We start from the raw sequence: 7,918 nt of genomic DNA, 5'->3' as shown, positions 1-7,918 counted from the left end.
ATGGTAATCTTCTCCTACCTACCATTTAGTGATCTTTCTCCTCAACTCCTCTTGTAATTATTTTTCTTTCTTCTGCAATTACTGCATCTAAATTGGCAAACTTCAATTTAAGGCTTGTATGTAATTTTTGGTTGATTTTCAAATAGCTCTTCACGAAAGGGATGCTAAAATGCAGATGATAAACGAGTTGGAACTGTCAGAGGGATGTAGCTGGGAAAACAAGAATTGGCTTTTGGATGAAGCCAAGGTGAACTGTGTTCTTTCCTACTCCCTCATTATCCGTGCAGACCGGACCAGGGACTACAGAAGAAAGGGAGCACAAGATTGACAAAGGTTTCCTTGCAGAGAGATTGGTCAGGTGCTCACCGGTGTATCTTGGTGTAATTAGCCGCACATACCGAACTGTCGAAGACAGCAAGCACTCTTGGCTTCTCCAAGCCAGTGATTTCCAACCACTGTTTCCAGGTTATTTTATTCCAGGAATATCAAATAACAGTATAAGCCTCATTCATTAGACCTCATTTCCACTTAGCGGTTCGGAATAAATGGTTACTGTAATGTTGTCTGAGCATCTCTGGGTCCAGGAACACTGTCGCTGTAAACACAACCCATCACCAGAGGACAGACCTAGACTAAGGATTGATGACAATAAAAGACAATTAAAAACTAGACTTTCCTAGGGAAAAATCCATTTGATGACAAAGCTTCAATGAGTATTCCTTTGTGAACTCCTAGATGAAACTTTCAAGATAAGCAGGAAAAGCACTGAAATGGCTGAATAGGTGAGCATTGTATGCCCGATTCATTAAATATATGCATTACTAAACAGAATATATCTTGTCATTTAAATCAACTTTCCCTTTGGATCTCAGGATATGGCCTTTCATGTATATCCACTGTGAGTCCAACAAGTTTGACATTCCCAGGGAGTTTTATAGGCTTTATAGTGTATTAATTTAAAATTTACAGCCAGGCACAGTGGTTCATGCCTGTAATCTCAGCACTTTGGGAGGCCGAGGCCGGTGGATCATGAGGTCAGGAGTTCAAGACCAGCCTGACCAACATGGTGAAACCCTGCCTTTTCTAAAAAATACAAAAATTAGCCAGGCATGGTGGCGGGCACTTGTAATCCCAGCTACTGAGGAGGCTGAGGCAGGAGAATCGCTTGAACCTGGGAGGCGGAGGTTGCAGTGAGCGGAGATCAAACCACTGCACTCCAACCTGGGCGACAGAGTGAGACTAAGTCTCAAAAAATAAAATAAAATAATAAAATAAAATAAAGTTTACTTCTTTAGTTTGCCCAAATTCTTTTAAGGCAGTGATGCTGAATTGTTTTTGGTTGAGTGCTTTTGCAAAGTTAGCATTTTAATTTGGCCTAATACTTTCCCTTGTAGTTAAACAGTCCAGACGGGTTTGAGAACATGTAAATACCCAGAGATTCTTCCACTTCAGCTCTTTGTGAACAGAATGGTCTTGGATAATCCAACAGACACTATATACTCAGGTAGGAGAGAACAGACACACAGGCACAAGAATCTCTTATTCTGATGGGAGAAATTCTGTACTTTGTGTTAGAAACTGTATCTCACCAACCTGGAACAATTATAGACTTCTAAGAAACCCGGATTAAAATTCACATTGGCGGCCACACTTATTGCTCTTGATTATAAAAATTTCAACAGGTTTAACTGTCATTTATCTGACAAAGTTCTATGCAAATTTGGGTATATTTCCAATACTGTACATGTCATTTATGGTTTCTTATGTTCAGTTTGACAATCTTATATTCTCTGTAGAAATTCCTCTAGGTGTGCCAGTATCCATTCTCAATATTAAGTTTCTTCCTCAAGTTTCATTGTTCTAAATAAGAAAATAAAAAGATGATTATATTATTATTTTATAGCTTCTCTCTTACAAGGAAGTCAAAGCTCTGAACAAATATTTAGCTTGAATAGAAAAAAAAGGAGTAAATTGCTCTTTGGAGACGAGCATTAATTTTTTTCAACTGCCTTATGTGTCATTTAACAAATTATCTATTCCAAAGCACTAAATGGCTCTCTAGTGGTCAGACTAAATTAACAGCCCTGCAAACAGTAACCCTTTTCTGTATAATTTACTAATGGCCTTCATTATATCATCTTGCCAACTCTTTCTAATTGTGACAAACATAAGCAAAGCCAGCTCTACAAATAGACAAACTAGGAGACCACGCCCATTTCTCAGCAGTCAATCCACAAGCAATTCACCCTTTCTACCTGAAATAAGACTTTATAAAGTCATTCAACAAATATGTATTTATTGAGGTCCTATTATGTGCCAGGTCAGTCTTCTTCAGGGGTCACAGGGCAACACATTCATAACCTGACAGGGTGGGATGACTTTTAGCTTCCTTCTTTTCATCCACTAACTGACAGGAGAGTATGACCCCAGAGAATGGATAATGGTATAAGTAAAAAAGACATAACGTCACTAAATGCTTTCTAGAAGTCTTACCTATTATGAATAACCTTGATTATTACAATGACCAAGTGAGAAATAAACTAGATTATGTGTACAATTTTATAATTAAGAAAATTTGAGAGGTTAAATATAATTTGCCTAAAGACACAGAGATGGTACAGTCTGAATTTAACTTATATCAGTCTCCCTTTTGAGCAAGGTTGAGCCTCATGTTTATACGATACACATGAATTAATTATAAGATACATATGCAGAAATGATGCAATTTTTGAATCAAAACATAGTGTTCAGATTAAGGTCAGGTCAAGGGAGTTTTTAGTCCCTTCATCCTTGAGACTAACGGGTTAGAACATATCTGGAACATAATATATGTTCTAAATACTAAGCATCAAATTTTTAAGAAATTTTGACAAACTCGAAAATATGCCAAAAAATGGGCAACAAAGAAATAAGGGAGTTAGAAACATCTCATAGACAAACTATCAATGGAACCAGGAGATTCAGTCTGGAAAACAAAATGCTGAAAGGAATTATACAATGACTGTCTGCAAATATTTGAAGACTGCCATCTTAGTCCATTTTATGCTGCTATAATAGAATACCTGGGTAATTTACAAAGAACAGAGATTTGTTTCGTATAGTTTCGGAGGCTGGGTAGTCCGATACCAAAGTGCTGGCACCTAGTGAAGGCCTTCTTGCTGCATCATTCCATGGTGGAAAGCAAGAGGATTAAAGAGCATGAGGGTGGCCAAACATACTTTTATAACAAACTCACTCTCACGAAAATGAACCCACTCAACATAATGACATTAGCCTACTCATTAGGGCAGAGCCCTTATAACCTGAACACCTCTGAAAGGCCTCACGTCTCAACACTGTTGCACTGGGATTAAGTTTTCAACAGATAAACCTTGGGGAATGCATTCAAAGCATTGCAACTGACATGTAAAAAGGGAGGAAAAAAGCACAGGTTTGTTCTTTGTGGCTTCAGAAGACAAACAGGAAACCAGATGAGCTAGGAAAACAGAATGACCTTCCAACAATCCCTGTGTAGCAAATTAAGTAGGAATTGTTGAGCACATAGAAAGATGATGATTGTGAGCCTCTGACTACAAAGCCTGTGAACAAGTGAATACAAAGACATATAAAAGGCACCATCAGGAATTGATGGCTGAGTAGATAAGGGGTAGTCACAGAGGACCCCAATATTTTGAGTCCCAGAGCACCTGCTTGGAGGTAGAGACACCGGTCACACCAACCTGTCCACAGCCACTTGCACTCTTCAGGGAACATCCAAGAGCAGAGCAATTATTCTAAGCACAGTGGCAGACAGACCTGGGCTTTTATAGTAACTGTCCCCACTTCCATGTTCTACCCTTGGCTATCTGCCTGGTCTGGGATGCTCTTACACAATATATTTACATGGCTTACAGCTCTACTTCATTCAAGTCTCTCTTTAAATGACAAATCCTCAAAGACCTTCCTTAACAACCCTATCCAATGTATATTCTTCATTTATTTACATGCTTTTTTTATAGCACATACAATTAACTGACATTATGTCAATGTTTTCTTGTCTCCTTCACTTGAATGTCAATTCCATGTGCAGAAATGTTTTGTTCACTGATATATCCCCTTGCCTGGAACAGTGCCTGGTACATTGTAGACCCTCAAGGAATAGTTGTAAATTAGATGGATTTTCTCCAAGTGCAGCTTATATCACTCCACAGCAAATATTTTCATAAGATTTCCTCTTGATGTAAAACATACTGGGATAGATCACAATTTCTCCTACTGATTCACATTTTAATGTAAGAAAATAAGAAACATTCACTTACCCACAGCCCAAATCTAACAACCAGCTTTTCAGTACTATACCAAGGGACTGTCACTAACTCTTTTTTGAATTTTCAATCAAATCAATATCCAAATTAATTTTGTCATAATGTAATGTTACAGATCAAACAAAATACTATCCACATTGCCATTTTCCAGTTATATAAGATTAAACAAAAACTAGCAATTTGGGATTTCAAATAGAAATTTTGAAATTTGAATATTCAAATTGAATATGCTTAAATCATTTGAGACTCTTAAATTTAGGGACCCCTAGATTAGCCAGGAAGATGCCGTTAGCCCATTCAAAATTAAATAAATTTAAAAAGTATACTACTTACTTACGTACATCCCCCAAACTGAAATGAATAGGTAACTGTTTTCTCTGCATTCCTTTTCTCCCTCAAAAGCTTGTCAACACAATTTTGTCCACGATATGTAGAACAGATTAGAGAAACAGATGCCTGCAGTGTATTTAATGAAAGGTACCCAGAGGTATGCTAGTCACAATTACCACACAAAAACTTTACCCGAAGATACTTTCCTACTCTTCTTCTATGTCCCAATTAAAAGGTAAAATGTGTGCTAAACCTGGCTGTCAAGTAGCTACAGAAACCTTCAGAACATGTCCAGAGTTTGACCACTCTTCCCAACTGCCATGGCCCTGTCTGAGTCACCACCACCTCTCACCTCAGTTGCTGTGAGGCCTCCTAACCAGTTTCCCTGCCTCCTGCTTTCAACAAAGAAGCAAGTGATCCCTCTAAATCAGAAGTCAGATTGTGTCACCCTGCTGCTCAAAACTCTGCAACTGCTTCCCAGGTCTTACAAAGCCTACAGGTCCTTCCCCTTGCTTCCAAGACCTCATCTCCTATTTCTCTGCCCCTTAATCTGCTCCAGTCACAAGGGCCTCCTTGCTATTCCTTGAACATGCACCTGCCTTAGGGCATCGCACTGGCTGTTCTCACCATTTGGAATAAAACCTCTTTACAAGGTATTAGCTTGCCCAAGTTCCTTGACTTCTTCACGTCTTTGTTTAAGTATCATCTTCTCAGTAAGGCCTCTCTTAGACATCCTGTTTTCATCACAACCTGCTCCCCCATTCCTGTCTCAGCACCCACCTCTCCATCTTCCTGAGCTCTGCTTGTCTTTAATGTTGTCACAGTATTTAACATCTTCTAATGTACTATGTATTTCACTCATTTTTTATGGTTGTATATACTATCTTTCTCCCTCCCAAAGATTCCAGGGGTCTTTATTTTGTTCACTGATGTATCCAGGGAACCTAAAACAATGCCTAGCACATAGTAGGGGTTCAATAATATTTGTTGAATGTATTAATTAATAATTCTAACAATATAGCACATGCTGGTAGTCAACCAATCCATAAGTATGTTTTGAATGCTTAGGTGTGCTCTATGTGATCTTAGGCACCATGGAGGATTTTTTTTTTTTTTTTAGCATAAAGCATCTGCCCTCTGAAAATGGAAGTTTCATTGGGGAGATCATAGGTACAAAGCAATGTCAAAGAGCTTACATATGGAACATATTGATAAAGACCATTGGCTGTGCTATTAAGTCTTTGTGTTGTTATGCACTTATGCAACAATTATTCACTGAGCACCCGCTATGACCCAAGTACTGTGCTAGCCTGAAGATATTAATGCAAACAACATAGATGGGGTCCCTACCTTCCTGGGACTTATATTCTGATAGGACAAACAATGAACCAATGAATAAATAAACAACTATAGAAGAACCCTGAGGAAATAAACAAGATCTGTCATAGAGAACAACAGCAGTCACACCAATTACAATCACCAGGAGGAAGCAAGCAGAATGAACATCTGGACCTCACTTTCCTCTTGCCCTCCAGCCTCTAACTGATACCTCCACTGGGCCAACTGGAAGCCAGAGAGCACAGTGCACACAGAGCTAGCAGTGTACAGCAAGGCAGACAAGATCTGGAGGAGCAAGCATGTGTGTGAGTGGGTACATGTGTGTAAAAACACGCCCAAATATACCTCAAAGCCTCCTCAACCTTTCCTGATAGCTATTATATCCATCACACAGTTTCTTCCTTACCTCTCTCCAGTGGGATAATCTGACTCTATTTGCCCATACATACTTCTTTTTCTAACAAATGTCATAGTGTTGAAGATAGCCATAGTCATCCCTTAAACGTCTATTAACTAGGTTCATGAATCTCAGCATCTTTAAATTTTTCATAAAAAATGTTTTACCTTTTTCAGTTTTTAGTCATCTAAAAATCTGGTATAATTTCTCCTCATCTTTCAGAATATGTAAATTAAAATATTATATACAACTTTTATACCATTCGTTAGTAGATTGATAGCTTATTTGCATAAAAAAGATCCTTTTCAAATTTGACTGACATGTTAAGACTAGCCCAATTTGATTTTTAAAGCTTTTTTAAAAAAATTAAGTGGCCCATGCTTAGGAACACCCATATTAACATGCATAGAAGATAACTTCATATTTAAATTCTCAGAAAGTAAATACAAAGCTATAACCCACCTCAGGCTCAGCAATAAAAATACCTAACACTGAGCACTTCCTGTGTGTCAGAAACTACACTAACTACTTTACATTATGTTTAATCCTCACAACCTAGGAAACAGACTATCATTATCCCCATTTTACAATTAAATTATACTGAAGCAAAGAATGGTTAGGTAACTTCCTCAAGGTCAAGCAGATATTGTGTGGTGAGAACTGGATTCCAACTGTGCTTTTTCACAGTGGAGCCCCCACTCTACAAGGAAGCCATAGCAAAGCACCTGTCCATAGGGTTGTGGGGTCCAAGCACACTCCTCAGCCATTTTTCACATCTAGATATTTGCAAAGACATAGAATTTTAAGTACACTTATTGGTCACCCCATAATAACAATAGAAAAATATGTTAAAGAGGTGCTATTAAGTGAAAAAAGCAAGTTATAGGAGAACTGAGAACATTATCATCCCATTTATAGAAAAACAAAGATGTTTTTAAATAGGTCTATCATTAAATACAATAGATAAATATATGGTACATAGATGCCAATGTGACTATAAGTATATATATTTGTAATCATAGTTTCTAGAAAGATAAAAGAAAAATCCGTCAAACAGAGTTCCTCAGAAGAGCACTCAAAGGAGCAAGAAGTATTTATTTTCCCTACATACTCTAGACCATTTGAATTATTTATCGCAAACTTAAATAAGTTATCACGTTAATTACACTAATATCCCATAAGAAAGCAAAGGCTGAGATGATAATTGAATAACTTTATCATGAAAGAACACTCCTGGCAATCCCAAATGTACCCAGTCTGGAATTTCTTCCAAGGTTATTAGTTTTAAATTGTTTGTTTCTTTTATCTTGCTACCTACATATGTTAACGACTATTAGGAAAAAAATCAGCAACTATGATATACATATTTAACTTGGCTTCATTAATGTCTTCCTAAATTAAATGCACCCAATAAACAAAATATATATAAACTGTCTCACTATAGGCTTTAAAACTTGTCTGCATTTAACAACCCACAGAGAGCAAACACTTGACCAGTGAAGACTGATAAAGCTATAACTTAATTGCTGATTCAAGAGGGACAAGTATT

General features: G+C 37.5%; 1 long non-coding RNA gene across 1 annotated transcript in view; it reads right to left on the bottom strand.

The window, feature by feature from the left end:
* Nucleotides 1-1,218: 1,218 nt before the first annotated feature.
* The window catches only part of LOC103885136, a 78,244-nt gene continuing 71,544 nt past the window's right edge, over nucleotides 1,219-7,918 (bottom strand). Inside the window, exon 3 of the long non-coding RNA XR_648041.4 lies at nucleotides 1,219-1,860. This is a non-coding gene — a long non-coding RNA (uncharacterized LOC103885136). The remainder of the gene's footprint in view (nucleotides 1,861-7,918) is intronic.

Source organism: Papio anubis, chromosome 5, assembly GCF_008728515.1.
Source record: "Papio anubis isolate 15944 chromosome 5, Panubis1.0, whole genome shotgun sequence".
Classification (NCBI taxonomy): domain Eukaryota; kingdom Metazoa; phylum Chordata; class Mammalia; order Primates; family Cercopithecidae; genus Papio; species Papio anubis.
Note: the sequence above shows the minus strand (reverse complement) of the source record. Positions and strands in the feature narration are given on the sequence as shown.